Source organism: Octodon degus, unplaced genomic scaffold (assembly GCF_000260255.1).
Source record: "Octodon degus isolate 3935 unplaced genomic scaffold, OctDeg1.0 scaffold00272, whole genome shotgun sequence".
Classification (NCBI taxonomy): Eukaryota; Metazoa; Chordata; class Mammalia; order Rodentia; family Octodontidae; genus Octodon; species Octodon degus.
In genome coordinates this window covers 621651-641638 of record NW_004524848.1, presented here as the reverse complement: position 1 = coordinate 641638, position 19988 = coordinate 621651, and the positions used below count along the sequence as shown (strand labels likewise).

Below are 19988 nucleotides of genomic sequence, written 5' to 3'. Positions count from 1 at the left end.
AGTCTGAGGGTAATTTCATACTATGTTTTTAATGTACCTCTGCTTAAACTACAACTCAATATATTGCATCAGGCGTGAAATTTTCCACTGTGGCATCATTTAGGGGCTCAGAAGGTTTTGGAATTTTGAGCACTTAGTTTTTAGGTTGAGGGATAACTCACCTGTATGCAGTTATTTCTACTTACATTACTTTTTGATTTGCTGATAACCAAATACTGCCTTATTCATTCATGTTTTTGTACTTCAGTTGGTAATTACAATGGCTTATAATTGCTTCTATTACTATGTACATTTATCTATAATGTGCACTTATTGTATAAGGGATGTTTATCATATACTGATTCTGGCATTCTCCAACACTAAGGAAATAGCAATAACAGAAAAACACATGCTTTTATTAAACATTTCAAGTGGGAGGCAAATAGGCAATAGTTAAATAAATTTAAAATACATTTTTGATATCTCAATGCTGTGTGAGGAGGCTGTGTGTTAAGGAGTTCAAAGTAGAAGAAAACTATGATGTATGACACTTGGATTTGTGTGGGAGAACAGTGACTAACACTGCAAAATCCCTGAGAATTTTCTGGACACTGTGCTTGATCCAAATGGATCTTATGAGATTTCCCCTGAGCAGGAAGGGAAGACAGGACTGGTCAATCAGATCAAGTGCCACAGAAATTGTGGATTTAGCATGTGGTTCTTTCCATCCCAATGAAGCATGAGGTTTCCTCCAAGTGGAGAACGCAGTGTATGAGAAAACTGTGATGGGTATTGAGTTCACATTTGTGAGCAAGACAGTAGCTAACACTAGAGGACATCTGGAAAGCAAAGTCTTGGTAGGAGCTCAACAGTTTGAGGTAGGCTATCCTTGACACAACACATCATTAGTGATAGAGCTTTCTATTATATCAGATCTACAGCCTTCAACACAAAAACACCATAATAATGATGGAAATGGCAGCAAGAAAGGAAGAAAATAATTTAAAAGTACCAAAGAAATGTTAAATAAGGACATTTAAATTGCCAAGTAGATATGACCAGAAAAGAACCAGCCATGTGATACATCATAGTCAAAATACCAGAAATTCAGTTAAGCTTAACAGCTTAACAGCCTAGGTTGTATGGTAATAACAATAAACTTTTCTTCTGGAGGGTTAACAACCTCAGTTTTCAGACCAAAATTAGAGAAAAAGGAGGGCCACAAGGAAAGCCAATATTTTGGCCCTAGTCTTCCAAGGTCAATTAAGACGCAGCACATATGAGAATTTGTACTGTAAAATCATGTAACTCAGTAGTGTCCCAAATTTTCTGATCAAGGAGATTATGGAGTCAAAGAGGAAAGTGATCAATGATGTAGAGTGTGCCTAAGGAGAGTCACATGGAGAGAAAACATTCTCTCAGGCTTTCACAGACAGCATATTGGCCAAGCAATGGCCATGACTCATCCACATGGCTGACACTGACAAATGATCTACAATCTGAGGTACAGGATCTCAGGATAAATCCTGAAGGGATTTGACTGACCTTATCAGATCCAAAATCTACAACTCTTATTGCATAGGTCTTGCTTTATCTTGGTCTTAACCATCCAGCACAAAAGTATAAAAACAAAGTATAAGAAGTAAAGTCATGGTGTTATGTTGAGCTGTAAGGGACTCTGGTCAACAATTTCTGACATTGCCAGTCAAGCGGAAGACCCAATACTATTATGGGCTACTGGACTCTTTTAGAATATTTTGCTGAGTTAACACACCTATAATCAAATGACGGAACTAAACAAAAAAAGGGGATACAGATGAATGTCCATTTTGTATCTGTGTATTCCAAATGGTTAGGATAGATATATAGTTACATTCTCTTAATGAATAGAGGGATTTGCTCTAATAGTGTTTGTAAACAGGATATCAGGTCTGCATCTTGTACAGCAAATAACCACTAGGAAGAATGTATGCAATGTGTTAATTATTGAAACTGTCCTACCAAAACAACAACAACAACAACAACAACAACAACAACAACAACAAACCCCAGAAATTCAGAACAAAGATTGGAAACTAAAAGTGCTGTAGAAAAACATCAAAGAACTTAGGAAAGGAAACCCATCTGAGTAATACAGAATTTTTAACATCAATCTTAATATCCAGGAGAAGTTGGAGTAAAGTTTTTTAAATTCTAAAAGCTAACAATTGCCAACTCTGATTACTATACACTGAAAAATTATCCTGAAAATAGATGGAAAAATGAACACCTATCATGACAAACTGAAGAAATCCTTGGCCACCAAACCAGCATTGCAAAAAATATTGAAGGGAAACATCAGCAGAGACAGTGAAGTCAACATCACCCAAGAGCTCAAAGGAAAAAAGTAGATCTTGCTAAGAGAATACCTAAATAAGAGGAAAACAAAAAGAAATCAATACTGGAAAATCACACAATGACAGGAATTGACAAATAATACTTTTCAATAATAATTCTCAATGTAAATGATCTTAATCCTACCTAAAAGACTGAATTAAAAACCAACACAGTATGCTGTGTGCAGGGTCAAACCTTATCTGCAATGACACACATCAACTGAAGTGAAAGGATAAGGACAGGGGAGATGGCTCAGTAGAATAAGTGCTTGCCTGGCAAGCACAAGGGCCTGAGTTCAATCCCCAGTTCTGAAAAAAAAAAAACCTGAAGGTAAAAGGATGGTAAATCGTATTTCATGCATCCAGAACCCAAAAGCAAGCAGTAGTTATTCTAATTTTTGAAAAAGTTAACTTCAAACCAATATTGATCCAAAATGACAAAGAAGTTCAGTACATATATTAATGAGAACAATTCATCAAGAAAAATAATTGTAAATACATATTCTACATATTCTCTGAATATCAGCATGCCCAATGTCATGAAATAAAATGTATTTGACTTAATAGAACAGATACAAACAATACAATCATAGTAGGACTTTAATTCCGTACTTTCACAAACAGACAAGTTAATCATAAATAATATCAACAAAGTATCAGAATTAAATCACACCACAGAAGAAATTAATTTTTAGACAACTACAGTATTTCATCCTGCAGTAGCAGAATACACTCTCTTCTACTAGCCATCAAACTTTCTCAAAAACAATCATATTTTAGGCCATAAAGCATGTCTCAATAAATACACAAGGATGAAACCATCCCTTACATCTCATCCAATCACAATGGAATAAAACCACAAAGTAAGACAAAAAAAGAAAAAGAAACACAGATGGCTACACAAATATAATGAGATTAATATACTTTTGAAAAATTATCAATGGATAAAAAAGATCAATAGATCACCCAAATAGAAAATCAGGGAAATATCTCTGAGAAGTGAAATATCATCTAATTTCTCTTACATGAGAAGCCCAAAATATAAATGAAGAGTAAACTAAAGGACAGGTGGTAGGAAATAAGAGATGTAGGCTTTTTGGAGAAGGGTTCTAGTGAAAGGGTAAATGGGAAGGTAGGGGAGAAGACTACCTATGCCAGGTGCTTTTCTAAGCATTTGCGATATATCAGTAAGCACACACACACACACACACACACACACACACACACACACACACACACACCCCTCTTCCAGAAATCACTATCCAGGCTAACATATTAAACAATACATATAGTAACATGATAATGGAAGTGAGAATACTGGACCAGGTTAAGAACTGGTGAATATAATTATAAATAGGACTGTTAGAAGGCCTGATTGAGACTATATTTGACATCTGTAGGTACAATTAGATCTCCAAACTGGTAAATGTAATCTCTTTCACAGTTGGAAGTTGAGTTTAAACATCTTTTAAATACTTTAATGCTTTGCATATTAAGTGATCAAGATTCATGAGCTTCTCTGTCCCTCTCCTGGAAGCAACCAGCAGGAAGGTAGAGTATGCAATAGCTGGAAGTAGCTAGCCTTCTCCCTCCTGTGGAGTCCACGGGAGCCACAGCACTTTGATCCCAGCTCTGGAGGAGGTATGTACATCACCATGGTGACTGGACAGAAGTTGATGAGAGCTATTATTTTTTAAATTTGGTGGACCAGCAATGTTGAAATTCTGGTAGGATTTTGTAAAATGACCACTAGACTCAAATCAAAGTCCACACATGTGTTGTCAACCCAGTGGTGACATGTATTCACTCTGGTACTTACATAAACACTTTTAATGTACCCCTGGCACTGATGAGGTAATAGAATCCACTAGCCATGTTCTGATGTCAAGAAAGGTGACAGTCTTCACTAGCAGCACCATCTCAGCAGCCACGCAGAGTATGCCCTTGCCGCAGACCACACAGTGTACCTGCTGCCTGAGAAGCTGGACTTCAGACAGGGAGCTGCCCTTGGTATCCCGTACTTCACTGCCTCTCGTGCTCAGTTCTACAGTGCCTATGTGAAAGCCAATGTGTTTTGGGCCATGGAGCTAGTGAAGGAGTTGCATTAACAACATGCTAAATTGCTGAAGCATATGGCTTAAAGGTTTTGGGCACAGCTGGTAGTGAGGAAGGACTGAAGATCGTTTTTGCAAAATGAAGTCCATGAAGTATTTTGTCACAGAGAAGCTGTTATATGGATAAAAATCAGGAAATCTGTTGGGGCAAAAGAAATTGAGGTGATTATTGAAATATTACCTAATATAAGTCTTAGCAATGATTTGAAATTTCTGTCATATGGAAGATGGGTAATACTCGCTGCAGCAGGTTCTACTGAAATAAACCCATAGGACACCATAGCAAAGGAGTCTACTGTAACTGAAGTTTCTCTGCTTTCATCAGCCAAGGAAGAATTTCAGCAGTTTGCATCAGCCCTACAAGCAGAAATGAAAACTGGTTGGTTGAAGCCTGTAATAGGTTCTCAGTATCCACTGGAGAAGGTTTTCCAGGCTCACAAAAATACCATTCATGGCAGTGGGGCTGTTGGAAAAATGGTTTTTCGGATATGATGCTGCTTTCATGGGCTTCCAGTGTAATTAGGAGACTTTCGTTCCTCCATCTACTATTTTTTTTTTTTTTTTTTTTTTTTTTGGTACAGGGTCTACAGGGACTATAGGGCCTCACTAAGTAGATCGGCTCACAGTGATCCTCCTATTTTCAGCCTCCCAAGTGCTGGGATTACAGGCATGCATCACCATGCCCAGTCTCATCACCAGGGGTGGGGCTGGCACAGTGTGCCAGGGATTGAACACCAGTTGCTGTGCTCTGCCTAAGCAGGCACTTCAGTCTGCTGAGCTATCTGGCTGGCCCTCCATCTCCTTTACATTGTCATTAATTAACATTTATTTGAGTCAGTGAATTTGTCTTAAAAAGCAAGATTATTCTTTAGGGAGCAGAGACAGTGAAGTAAAGCTTGTTTCCTAGATGATTATCGTATTTAATGTTTTCTATCTTAAAGAATCATCATAGTGGGAAAGAACATGGCAGTGGTCACTTGGCACTGGTGTACATTCCAGTTCTTAACTGATACTAGTTTAATTCCATGCCACTGACCAACACATGCTAATTCAAAGTAAGACTGACTGCCAAGCCTACTAATCTTTATTGAGTATTCATTAATCAGTTTTGTTCAATTCATAGCTAATGGGACCCCACAGACTTTCTGCACCAAAAGAGAAATCCTTCTTCAAACTAATCTCATTGATAGTTATTTGGAAGGAATGAATAGATAAAATGTCCCAAGAAATTTGGTGGTTTTCCAAATATTTCCCTAAATAGTGAAAGATTCACTGCAATGCTAGGTGACTGTCAGTGACTATCTGTATGTTCTTTGGGGGCAGTGCCCTTCTTGGGTCTATGAAGGTAGATACAGAGCCACCAAGTAAGGGCTGTGTGATTCATTAGATTTTCAGAGTAGGTTTAGTTATCTTTTCTGTGTGTGTGTGTGGGGGGGGGTGGATCAAAAATTTTTATTTAATAAGTTCACAAATTTGACATATTAAGATGATCTGCTTTTGTTTCATGACAATAGTCTGTAATAAATTCTACAGATTAAAAAAATGACCAAGAAATAATTTTATAGAAATAAAGTAAAATAAAAGATGTCAGAAAATGAGGAAATAGTTTTTCAAATGGAAAGGGGACTAAGAGATGGAGAAAGGGGATAGGAAGGGTAGGAGGATGAAAACAGAACTGATATGTGTTATGTGTGTGCACCAACTCCCTAGGAGAAAGGCACTTACTATACATTGTAAATATGTACTAATAAAAAATAAAAATTGGAAAAAGCAATCATTTTAATAGAGTAATACACATTTTAAGGCACAGTAACACAAGCCAGCATAGGAATAAAGTGAGATCTATCTTTTAAACACATTTTCTTTTCTTTTTTCTTTCTTTCTTTTTTTTTTTTTATGTGGAACCAGAGATTGAACTCAGGCCCTTGCACTTGCCAACCAAGTGTTTATTCTACTGAGCTATCTCCCTGGCCCTCAAATGCATTTTCAAGAAACATGAAACAATTAGTCCATTTATACAACTAACTGAGTTGTAGTGTTATGTGGAAAATGGATTACAAACAATACTTAAACAAGAAAAAGCTCATTTGTAGCTGGGCTGGTTGCTAGTCCCTATAGTTTCAGCTACTCCTGAGGTAAGTCTGCTTGAATCCCAGAGGTCTGAGGCCAGATTGAATAATACGGAGGCTGTCTCAAAAAACAAGTGTGTGCACGTGTGCAGACACACTCATTTGGTAGTCATAAGATAAGGACATTCAGTGTGAAATTCCAAAGAACAGTCTCAGAAATCAAGGCAAAATGTACCTCTGCAAATATATTAACATATATGAGGTTATAAATTCACAGCTATTTGTCAGTTAAACAAGAATTAAATCATACTATGCAATTCCTAAGTCTAAAAGTTCTAAGAAAAATTGGGAGAACTGAAATATTCACTGTTTTATTTAATATCAATATTTTATAAGATATGAACAACCTTTATTAGTTAGTGAAAAGTGTCCCTTCATAGTATTTAAGTATTTTTTGAAAGCATTCACTTGGTTAAATTTGGTTCATTCCTAAAACTCAACATAAAACTACCAAAGTGTAGATAGTACAGAGCAATTCATTCAGCACTTGAAGATCATAACTACTTTTGTTCTAGCTTAAGTAGCAAACACTGAACCATATAACAACATTTGCCCTCATTAAAATAAGATTATAGTCACACAGGACTGAACCTAACTCTAATCTTGACATTTATCCGGCTGTTTTTCACATGCCTCTGCTTTCCAATGGCCATTAAGGTAATATTGTACTTATAAACTTGGCTTCAAGGAGAGAAAAATTTCTGCAAAATGCTAATCCCTATGATGATATATCTCAGAGCTATGAGAAGGTCAAACATTAAAGAACCAAAATAGTTGTTGCAGTGCTGTTTTTCAGAGTAGCACTCTCCTCTATTTATTAAGCCCCACAGAAGGACTTCTGAAAACTTGCCTATCTATTACATAGTACAAGAAGCTGTTGTGCTTTGAAGACTAAGAGGGGACACAAGCCTGAAAATGTGGGCAGCCTTTAGAAGCTGACAAGCTAACAAGGAAACAGGAATTGCAGCCTTGTTAAGTGCACATAATCAAATTTTGTCAACAGCTCAAGTGGGTCAGGCAGTAGATTCTTCCTTGAAGAAAGTCCATGAATGGTGAATGTCACCTTGATTTGGACCTTGTGAGAGCTAGAGTGGAGGAACAGCTGGACCTGTGCACTTTGTACCCACATAACAGGGCTATATAACAGAATTGCATCATTTTAGGTCACTAAATTCTATTACAGTAGCAATAGAAATCTAACATAGTCCCAGTGAAAGAGAACTAGACAGAAACCGAACTGGTGCCCACAATCACCAGTTGTTACATAATTTAGCTACAATTTAAATCCAAGCATTCTGATCTTAGGGCATGTGCTTTAATTCAGAATAACTTCACAAAAATCACTATGATTATCAATATAGAGCACCCAACACAGTGACTCATACAGTTCTTAGGAAGTTTTTCCAGAGTCACTAAAAAAGCAAACAAAATTGAATAGTGGGAGGTAATAATCTTAATTCATTTGTGATAAACTATAGCCTTATAATCTTGTATAGTTCATAGAGGTAACAATGTTTCAATGAAAGCCTACAAGAATGCCTAGGTAAGGGGCTGGGGAGATGGCTCAGTAGAATAACTGCTTCCCTGGCAAGCACAAGGGCCTTAGTTCAATCCCCAGTTCTGCCAAAAAAAAAAAAAAAAAAAAAAAAGCCTCATATTTTGGGGCTGGGGAGATGGCTCAGTGGAATAAGTGCTTCCCTGGCAAACACAAGGGCCTGAGTTCAATCCCTGGTTCTGGGGGAAAAAAAAAGAATGCCTAGGTAAAAAAATTTTCTGAACTGCATATGAAAAAACAAAATGGAAACTTCATTTCTTTCTAAATGTGCATTTAGGGGCTGGGGAGATAGCTCAGTGGCATAAGCATCTGCCTCACATGTGCAAGGGCCTGAGTTCGATCCCTAGTATCACAAAAAAAGAAAAAGAAAAAGAATGCCTGCTAAATATGCATTTATAGAATGAAGGGAGGGGGAGTCAAAATATCCTGATTGGATCAGGCTTCTCCCAAGTGATGAGAAGTTTATGGACACAACATGGTTACAACTTTAGGTTAATGAGACTGATATTTTCCTACGCAAAAAGAAAATTTACACTTTACAAATCTTACATTTTTAACCCATAACTGTGACAACAATCTAAAAGGCCTCACATATGCTTTTCAGGATAAAGTGACTAATGAAAATGACTAAATTACAATCAATTCTTAGGCATTACTAATGAAATTATAAATCTTAACATTTTGACTAGATTCTACAAGATATAGAGGTATAGTTATTGCCAATTAACCTGACATTTACACAGCTCCTACTATCAGAACTTCCATGTCTACAATAGTAAAGGTCTGCAGAAACTAAGAAGCTAGACTATAATTTTAGTCCTCTAAACAAATACAAACCCCCAATGATAACTACACAGTAGCATAGTACATCTGTCTTAGAAGAATCTATTGTGTGCTTATTGCTTGCCAGGGGGGGAAGGTGGCATAAAAAATATGGAATATCCTACTTATTAACATTGGGAGCACATATCTAGTGAGACGTTAGACATGCTTTTAACTGTATTGAAGAATTAAAGGAAATGCATGAAAATATAAATACACAAGAGCCTATCAAAAACAATCATAGTAGTTAGGAAGAGGAACCTTTCACAAGACAATAGGCTAATCTTGAACCATTCTGGCACTATCCCAACTAGTAAAATGGCTTTCTCTTAAGTAGAGTGTAATATTAAATGGCAAAGAACAGTCAATGTGTAATTTCAGTGGAAATCATATTACCACTAGTTTTTTTGTCTAAGCATTACTGATTAAGATATCCACTCTAACTTGCCTGAAAGTGAACTTGGTACTCTTTGAGCTAAACTATCAACCATGAATTACTTAAGCCTGTTTTCTATGGCACCTATTCTTCTGGAAGGGCTACATATTGTTATGGACTCAGTATAAAATGTTCATTCCTTGAAGTTAGTAAAAACAGTGTTTAGAGTACAGTTTAAGCTGTTTAGGGAAGAACTATAGGCAACTAGAATTTGGCATTCCCTCAAATTGACAGTAAACAAATTTTCAACACTTATTTTACATATCAATTTTCTATTAATATAAGTTATAATCTTTTTAAATTATTTATTTAATGGTTGTTTTGTCTTTTTTTCCTGGTCAATCTATATATGTCACTCCAAAAGGAAAAACATTAAGGAAAAGTGAATTTAATGAGGGCCACTCCAAGTTCACAACCAGGTATTCATTCCTAAATCCCCAACAGATTGTTATCTTCTTGGCACTGGAGCCACTGGGTCTCTTCTTTCTCTTCCTTCCTGCCTATAATCTCACTACTATTACAAAATTCTATAGCCTTACTATGAGGCTGGCTACAAACAAAACATAATAGGTGTTGGGAAGGATGTAGGGAAATTAATATGCTGAAGTTACCACACGATATAGTAACTACTAGATCAATGCTCAAGAGAAAGACAAAGTATGCACACACAAAAATTTGTGCATAAGTGTTCATAACCGTGTCATGCACAGTAGCCAAAAAGTGGGAGCAGTGTAAATGTTCAGCAATAGATGAGTGGATAAATAAAATGGGATATACTCATACCACAGAATATTAGCCCAGAAATGATATATGGTACAATGTGGGTGAATCTTGAAATACAATGAAGAAATGTCTTGAAAAAGGCCACATATTGTGTGATTCCATTTATATGAAACGTCCACAACAGCCAAATGTATAAAGACAGAAGAATATTAATGTCTGCCTATGGATGGAGGGGCAGAAGGAAGGCAGAGGAGAGACTGCTAATGGACACAGTTTCTCCTGGGGCTTACAAAAATGTTCTAAAATTAGACAGTGGTGAAGGTTACACTCTGTGAATCTACTGACAACTACTGATTGAGGCACTTTACGAGGGTCAATTTTATGTTGGGTAATTTGCATCTTAACAAAGCTGTTAAAGAGTTCTATTGGCTTTAAAATCAAGCTAGGTAAAAGAAAGAAGAGATCTGTCATTTAAGATGACAGATTGCTGCACTTAAAGATTCATGTATCTACCTTCCCTCCTCATACTCCAGTAAAATAATCTTTAAAAGAAACAAGCCCTCACAGGTGAAAAGAATAGCACAAAAAATGTCAGGAGATGAAAGACCGCAATTAATTCACACATGCCTGTCTACGTGCACACACGTACGCACTGGCATCCTTTAAGACTAGCTGTTCTTATATGGAATAACTTTGCCCAGTCATAGCTTTTCTTTCCAAGCTTAATAACTATATGCCCTACTTAATATTAGCTTACAGAGTCAAAGGCCATTATAAGGAAAACAGAGATATACATGTGTACTCAGCAAAGAAAATAAATATCTAGTTATCAGGACCTGTAATTTCAGAGGTCAAGTGGAGTAATAAATACAAGCAAGGTTTTTCCCGTCACATAGATCTGGATGGTAGCAGTAATCCAACTGGAATGTTGTCAAAATGTGCAGAATCACATGTAGAAACATGAGTTTCCCAGCTTGTCCCTTCTCTTTCCCTTCCCACCCTTCTCTAAACTTGTAATCCTCCTGCCTCAGTCTCTCAGACGGCCAGGATCAGAGGCATGTACCACCACCATACCCAGCTGACTCTACATTTCTGACTTATTGACGCCTTCAGGAGGTGTGTAGATCTAACCCATTAATATTTCTGTGCACTTGAGTCTCTATCTAGAAAAAAATGAGTATGTGCTTGGTATTGCTTACACAAAAATATAAAAGACACATACTGAAAAATAAAGCTACGATTTGGATTCTGTTTTACAGAAAAACAACTTGAGAGGTTTAATTTCAAAAGAAAAGATACTTTGCAGTGAGATGGTACTAACATAGCAAAAGAATTTTGTCATGCTTCTTGTGGAGGTCATTCTCTCCAAGGAACGACAATAACTACTGTTAGTAACATTTGCATTGTATTTTGAAAGTGTGAGACAAAACATTCAATTAACCTCAAACAATACATAAGGCAACATGATAGTGGGAGAAAAGACTTAATTCCAAGTCATCTTCAAGTAAGTATTTGAGTAAAAAGAGAAATAGAACTCAAGTTTTAGACGTGTCAGTCCATTACATTCATTTCTTTACAATTAGCCATTGTGCTGATTAAAGTTGCCCTATTGTTAGTATTTTTTAAAAGAAAAATAGTTGCTATCTAAATGATCAAATGATCTTAAACTAAAATTCACATGCACTTAAGACTCACATATAAAATTACTCCCAAGATCAAGTATAGGGAGTAAAAGAGCAAGGGAGAATTTCCCCTTTAAAGAGACAGACTGAGCATAGGCATTTCTTTTCAAGATTCTGCTGAAATGACAGTAAGGTAAGTTTGAAAGCATAAAAGTCCAAGGATTAAAAAAGAAGTAAAACAACAGGAAAGATAAAAATTGATGAAATTTCCAAAACGTCTGAAGTGGATACAAATGACTGAAAACAGATTGTCAGGAAAAATTGTTAGGCTCAGGAATCTCAGAACACCCATAATCCAGGCCAGAATGTGCTCAGTCAGGCAGGAGGGCTGAAGTTCCTGGGAAACAGTAAAGGGTTCCTGGATACCTGAGATAGTTGTGGGTTGCCTGAGGAGAAGAGGTAAAAAAGTATAAAACATGGGCTCATCCACTCATGAGAAACCCACTTCTGCTCTCGAGGGACTCAGGTGAACAAAGAAAAATACATTCTCATCCTGACCTGGAGGTCCCAATTAAACAGCTAGATTCCCAGTTCTACTCTCTAATCCCCTGGAAGTGAGGTTTATCACTGACAAAATGTTCTTAAGCCAAAATAGCCAAAAATCATTGTGTATTGTAGTAAAAGGAGACAAAGAGGGCAAAGGGAAACCATGACAAATAGCAACAAGCCTTCATTAGTATTTGCAGAAAAATAAGATCAGAGAGTCAGGAAAAAAGATTAAAATACTTTGAAAAAGCAACAGAGAAGACTGGGTGTGGTGGTGCATGCCTATAATCCCAGCTCCTGGGAGGCTGTATACAGGTGGATCACTATGAGTCTGATCTAGTAGTGAGATCCTGAACACCCTGTAGACTTTTCCCTAAAATACAAAAGAAAAGTAAAAGAAAAAGAAAGAAAAAAAAACAGCAACAGAGAAGAAAAATAACTTGGTTATTAAGATTACAGAGGCTAGAACTATTCCTTTCAAATTTAGGTTATAATAAATCATATCTTTATGTTTATTTATTAAAAAAAGATTATAGAGGCTAAAATTTAAAAGCATAAGTCCAGAAAATATTGTTGAGGAAATTTACAAGAAAAGAAATTTAAAGGCAATTATAAGACATTTAAAGGAATTACAATATGGGAAAGGTGATACAAGAAAAACTTTAAAGATAATTTGGAAAACTGAAAGGACTCACTGATGATTCAACACAAACACAGAGAGAGAGAGAGAGAGAGAGAGAGAGAGAGAGAGAGAGAGAGAGAGAGAGAGAGAACAGAAAACACCAGTTCCAGTAAAGAAGAATGGTAACAGAAAACTTAGGATGATATGTTTAACCAGCCTAGGCAGGACCAGAACAAAAATAGGCACCATAAGGAATCAAATAAAGAAATGATAATTTGATAGCTTTTTAAAAAAATCATTAATAGTGGCTATTGAGGAGTGGTTTGTAAGAAAAAATCACAGGTAAGTTTATAATTACATAAATTAAAAATAAAGCAAATATCAACATAGGAAATATGTTCCACATATGCATACACCCTTATATAACCATAACAAATTGCTTCCAGCTAATTCCACAGAGAGGCAATGAAATAATGTCTGCAAGACAGCAATCAAGATATGACACTTTATTATGAAAACAAAACCCCAGAGCAATAACTGATTCAGGTAACATTGATTTTCTCCAGGAAAGAGAGTGGGCTGCCACAGGGTGGGGCAGGGTTGTGCTGCTGTTCTTTATAAATATATCTTATTCTTGTAAAAATAAAACAGTATGTGTTTACTTGTGTGAGAGGTTGCTTTATTTTGTTTGGACACAGGACCTCACTATGCTGGCCCAGGCTGGATTCAAATGATCTTCCTACCTCTGCTTCCTGAGTAGCTGGACTAGCACTAGTACTTCCTTACATAGGAATGCCCCACTATGTAAGGCCAAATAATTTTTCTTGTTGTTTGTGTTTTTGATGCAGAGTTTTGCTCTGCAGCTCAGGCTGGACTTGAGCTTACTTTGTAGCCCAGCCTGGTCTTGACTTTGCAATGACTCTCCTTCCTTAGCCTCCCAAGTGCTGGGATTACAGGCATGTTCTACCAGACTGCACTAAATAATTACTAAATAAAGTGAAATATATTCATTGAACCTAATGAATTTATTTAGGTTAATTTAGCAGGAATATACCACTTATGACATTCTGACATTGCTCTCTCTTTTAATCCCACTTATCCTCTGGATCTTGGCTTTTTGTGTATACAATGTAGTTTCCTAATAAACCTGTGAATTTATTGTTGGCAGGACAGTGTACTAACTTTCCACATAAACAAAAGAGTCTCAAACCTAATGCCTTTACCTCAATTTTACAATTAAAAAGTAATTTATCAGTCACCACTTTAATATCAAACAGTACTTTGTTATCTATAACATAAAATACATATTTGCAAGCTTAAACTTCTATGAAAATTATAAGATATAAAAAGTAAAATCACTGATAATTGGTTGGCAATCTAAAAATAATCCCAAAATATTTATGAACAGTTCAGTCTATCTTACATTATTCAGTATTTGTCAACTCAGCCAACAACTCAAAATTCAAGTATACCATCATTTTAGCTAATTTGGGCAAATCTTTTGAAATCTTCATCTGTACTCCACATTGAAACCCATCTTTTTTGTTCTTTTTCTATTTTTCTACTAGGTAGGGAAATATTTATTTTTCTGCAACTCTTGTTTTTTACACAAGGAAGTTAGAATAGGAAAAGGAAAAGAAATAGTTTTAAGTATAGAGGTGAAAGAATGGAGAGAATCATGGTAAATGGCTTGTCTTCGGTCCAAGAAGGCAGGGGCCAACAGTGACAGCTGAGGATGAACTGGGAGAACCGTATGTGCAAAGGGAAGTGTATGGCAGGAACACCTTTCTTCAGAGGTGATGGTTCAGTCAGCCTGAAGGATAATTTGATCTCATGGTGTATTAGGCAGCTACAGAAGGTTTCTAGGAAATTAAAGGCTGTCTCTTCCTTGCACAACAAACACATCAGGTTAATTCTTGATCACAGTCAATGAAGCATTGGCTTAACATTTTTTAAGTATTTATTATATGCCTGTAATTGTTCTAAGTGCTTTACATAAGTAAACTTTTCCAATATCCATAATAACCTCAGAAAGTAGGAAGTATCTGCATTTAAGAGGAAAATTAAAGTTGGCCTGGTGGCACACACCTGTAATCCCAGCATTTGGGAAGCTGAGGCAGGATGATGACCATGAGTCTGAGGCCATGCTGTACTACATAGTGAAACCCTGTCTTTAAAAAATAAAAATAAAAATAAAAATTAAGTATGGTGGCTTTACAAAGTCTGCAAAGCTTGACCTATCTCACTTCAAAGGATTTGCTTCTTCTTGGCTACAGACTAAAAACTCATCCCTAACAGAATATGCTGGATTATGACATCTGAGTTTAGTTGTACAAGGACAGCCTTCATCTTTTTTGGGGGGAAGCCACTTACATGTTATGAGAACATTCTAGCAACTCCCTAGAAGCATGCATGGAAAGAATTTTTGGCCTCTAACCAAGAGCCCGCTCTACGTTACCTCTCTGCATAAGCCACCACACAGGCAGACCGCAGCCCCACCTGAGCCCTCACTATCTCCTTTGCCATAGCTTCCTGCAACCCAGAACCACTCAGCTCAACTACATCCAGATCTTTGATATACAGAAACGGTGAGAAAACAAACATTTATTGTTTTAGGAAACTATATGTTGGAGTAATTGATGTGCAGCAATAGATAACTAATATGCAAAGATTAAGTAATTTGTCTGTACTATTGCAGGTAACCAAAGGCAAACTGAAAACTGAAACCCGTGAGAAAGCATTCAGGGCCTATGGCCTACACTGCTTGCTATAATTAATTTCTTTTAAAGGAGGTTATTGTGTTTTTATTTCCACTGTACTTTTTGCTTCTTCCCTAACTCATATTTATCAAATTGTGAGAAAGTTTTAAAAGCATAGTATTATAGAGAGAATGTTTCTACAACATCCATGGGTTGAAGCCCTAAACAACAACTGAACTATATTTAAAGACAGACCAGTAGGAGGTAGTTATAGATCAATGAGGCCTGCAGGGTGGGCTCTGAATCAGGGCTGGTGTCCTTATAAGAGTCAAGGAATGCGGCAGCACTGGGAAGCCCACAGGAAGGCAGAAACAAGAGACTCTACTGTAACCATCTCTGCCAGGGCTTCATCTCAGTCCTCCAGCCTCTGGAAATTTCTGTGATTTAAGCTTCATGGTCTGAGAATTTTGTCATAGCAGCCCCAGTTGACTGATCCACCCAGCATATTCAAAAAGGCCTGGGCTTGGAAGAGGGGCAGATCTCAGCTCTGCACATTCTAGCTACTTACTCCCTGGCTTACCTCGCTGAGCTTCACTTTTCTTCCTAGGAAATGTTTATAAGATTCAATGCAATGGCATTAGAAGCCAAGCATAAGTAAAGCGCTTAGGCAAAATCTTCATGTTCAGTGGGCACTTATATTGTGATGAAAGAAATACAAAATTAGCTTACTGTCATTTATCTACAACCAACGTATTATCCAACACAATGAATGCTCTAATAATATAAGCCTGCTAAGTATACAAGGATGACTATTAGATGCCTATGCTCATCCCTAACCCTCTTCACATGCACTGTCCTTCATTTTACTCATCATTTCAAAGTGAGCACTTCATCATCCCCCCAAATAATCTTCCCTTTTGACTCCTGTTATTTTTATTAAGGGTTCAATGGTTAAGAGTCTCTCTACACTCTTCAACAAAAGGAGCTGATTCCTAAGACAATTAACAAAGCCCCACAAGAAGATAATGAGCGCTCACCAAGCTCACCAAGCACCTGAACTTTCAGACTAAGTCCCAATTCCCCTCCAAGAGGGCTAGTGCATTAGTCAGCTGCAAAAGTTTTCTAGAAAATTAAAGGCTATCTCTTCCTTGCACAACAAACACAACAGGTCTGACAGACAACATTTTTAACTGCTACCCATCCTACCTAAGCCACCACTCCAGGCACAGACAGAAAAGATACAAATAAAAAGAGCACCATTTGCCCCACTTGGCAAAGCACGGTGCGTGAAGCATGGTGCATGGGAGCTCACCCTGGTGCTACTAAAACTGTTTCAAAATTTCCTCTCCAATTTATTAGTAGCCACGCAACAAGTCTGAGTGTCCTTTGCCCCTTAAAACCTCCTGGTTTTGTGGTCCTCACTAAAGAAATGGACACACTGCTCACCACTGTTTCAAAGACACTGCCATTTTTTAACTTTAGGCATAATTTTTACTCTTACCTCAACATCTTTATCTATCTATCAATCTATCTATCTATCTATCTATCTATCTATCTATCTATCTATCATCTATCTAACTATCTATCTCATGTTTTCTGTCCACCATCTCTGGTGGCCTTCCTCTAAAATTCTGTTTTTCTGGACTAGTAAGAAGACTGTAGGAATGTATAGGGGGGATGGCTGTACAATTTGCATATCTTCTTAATGCCCCTGAGCTGTATGCTAAAAAAGATAAATTTTCTGTCAAATATATTTTATCACAGTTTCAAAAAGAATCCAGTTGGTAACCTTTAAGTTGGTGCAGGGGCTTAGCAAAGGTTCTGCAACCTAAATTTCTGGGGTCCTCTAGATGTTCCCTCTACCCCCAGAATCTTACCATTCAACTGTCTCACATAGCATGGCCTAATACCTTTCATCATGAAACTTCCTTCTTTAGTACAGAGTCTATAGGGTCTCACTACACAAACTGGACTTGTAGTGATCCTCCTGTTTTCAGCCTCCCAAGCACTGGGATCACAAGTGTGCACCACCATGCCCAGTCTCAATTGCTGTCTCAGCATGCCCCGGGGGCAGGGCTGGCATGTCACACGGGATTGAACCCCTGTGTCTGTGTCTGCCTAAGCAGGCACTTTAGTCCATTGAGCTATCTGGCTGGCCCAAAACGTCATTCTTTAAAAACTTCACTATAGATAAAGATTAGTTCTTCAGTCTAATATGCAGGACTCCAGGCCAACTGATCTCAATTGACCTTTTTGATCCCGGCTTTTGCTAAACTCCTAAAACTGTGGATAACTCTTCTTACGCAATTCTGTCTTATTGTTCTAAAAGTTTTTTTTAAATTAGTGTATGCATATTATACATGCTAGTGGGTTTCCTTCTGGTACATTTGTACATGCATGTAACAATCTTCCATCATCCCCCTTCATGTCCTTCCTCCCCTTTCTCTTCTCTAATAGCCTCCCTTTTACTTCAGCTTAGCATCTTCCTCATGTGCTTTCCTCAGCTAAAAGATTTTCCCCTCTATCCATTTTAATCTTATGTCCCCTCTTCTTATTTTTTCCACAAATTCTTCCCTGATCATCCTAAGACTGGCTGATTTTCTTATTATTTGGCATTAATTGTATACTCTTACTATTAATTTGAAACACTGTAAAATATATGTAACCACAGCCTATTTTCTCAAATGGCATACCCCTTAAAGTTAATATGTTTACTCTTTTATTTGCTCATTTTATCCACTCACTAGTAGAAGGTACTAAAAATGTTGATTGGTTGATCCAATTCTGGTCATTAAACAATAAGAAATATCCAGTTATAAAACAAAAATACTTAGATTTATATTACCGTATAGATTTAGCAAGACATGACTACAGTCATCTCCAGTAATAATTGCAACTGCTCCACAGGGCCTTTAGTCAGTTTTCCTGTATAGTTTCCTAGCAGATTATAAACAGATAAAACCCTTACAGTGGTTTGTGGAGCTTTACAATCTAACCTGTCACCAGGAGTGTATCTGATTCTGATATTACTTAAGAGAAATCAGGTACATGCAGATTGGGAAGAAGTTTTTTATCCTGACCAGTGTACAAGAAGTGACTAAAAAATACAGAGGATGTTTAAAATGTTTCATTTACTACAATAAGACACATTATCATTAATTCCACTCAAAATTCTCCCTTGCAGTTCAAATGCAGTTATACAATAGCTCCTGCCATTTTTTGAAGCTGTTTTGGAAGTCCTCCATTGTGAATGTCCTCACAAAGTATAACAAACCAAAATAAAAGACAGTGAAAGCTGCTGCCAGCTGCATCCAGGAGAAAGGTAGACTCATGAAAGCATTGTACTGTGAGCTTTACCTGACTAACTGGGTCTGGCATTTTGACTCCTGGTTCTTCCCAAAATCCAGATGACCATGAAAGGTAAACATTCTGAAGTGATTTAGGACAAGAGACAGCCACAACAGAGCAACTCAAGACACTCATGAAAGAGGACCTCCCGAACTGCTTCAGAAAGTGGCAAGAGCAATGGGATGAGTGTGCTCGAAGTGAAGGGGGCTATTTTAAGAAGGCTTAATGGTACTATATTTTTGATTGTAATCATTTTTAAAAGCACAGTGCCATATTTTTCTGTTGTATCTTGTATATGCAGCTCCTGCTTTTGATCCAAATTGCATGGACTTATGTAGTTTTTCTACTACCCAGAAACAAGTTCTGCCAGGAAGTAACCCAATAAAATGCACCCTGTGTAATTTTGAACTTATCTGCTTTCCTTCAGTCTCATGATACCTTGGAACTGGTCTTCATATGCTGGGCATTGTTATTCTGAAACAATTACAGAAACATTTTTAATAGATAACATTCAAATAAAGTGATGCATAGTTAATCCCAAATTAAATATTTTAGTTGCTTATGTGACTGTTAATTGTGACATGTAAGCTTGAATGGATTAAGAAACACCTAGAGTACTAGTGAAGGACACTTCTTCTGGGTGTGTCTAGATAGGACATCAAGGTGTGACTGTGGGTACAATATATAGTTCTTGGCCCCTTTCTTCTCTGGTGTTCTGGTCTCCACTTCTTGCCTTCTATGAACTCAGCATTTGTGCTCTGTCATGCACTTCTATCATGATGTTCCTGAGTTGGAGCCACACAACCAAGGACCGAGTCCCCTGAAACCTCTCTCTCTTTAAGTTGTAGGCACTGGTTTTGTGTCCAGTGACAGGAAAACTGACAAATGAAGCTCACCACTTGTAGTTACTTTTTTTTTTTGTTTCTTTTCAAAGTTTTATTGATAAACATATAGCAATGAGACAGTTTCAAATCAAATCGAAAGTACAGTTTCAACAAATAATACACTGCATATATTC

At 37.1% G+C, this 19988-nt stretch overlaps 1 protein-coding gene and 1 pseudogene across 2 annotated transcripts in view; one reads left to right on the top strand and one right to left on the bottom strand.

Moving 5' to 3' along the window:
- Positions 1-19988, bottom strand: part of Fam13a (family with sequence similarity 13 member A) — a 315685-nt gene that overhangs the window by 280380 nt on the left and 15317 nt on the right. The gene's annotated exons all lie outside the window — the stretch shown is intronic.
- LOC105741039 lies at positions 4010-4960 on the top strand (annotated as a pseudogene).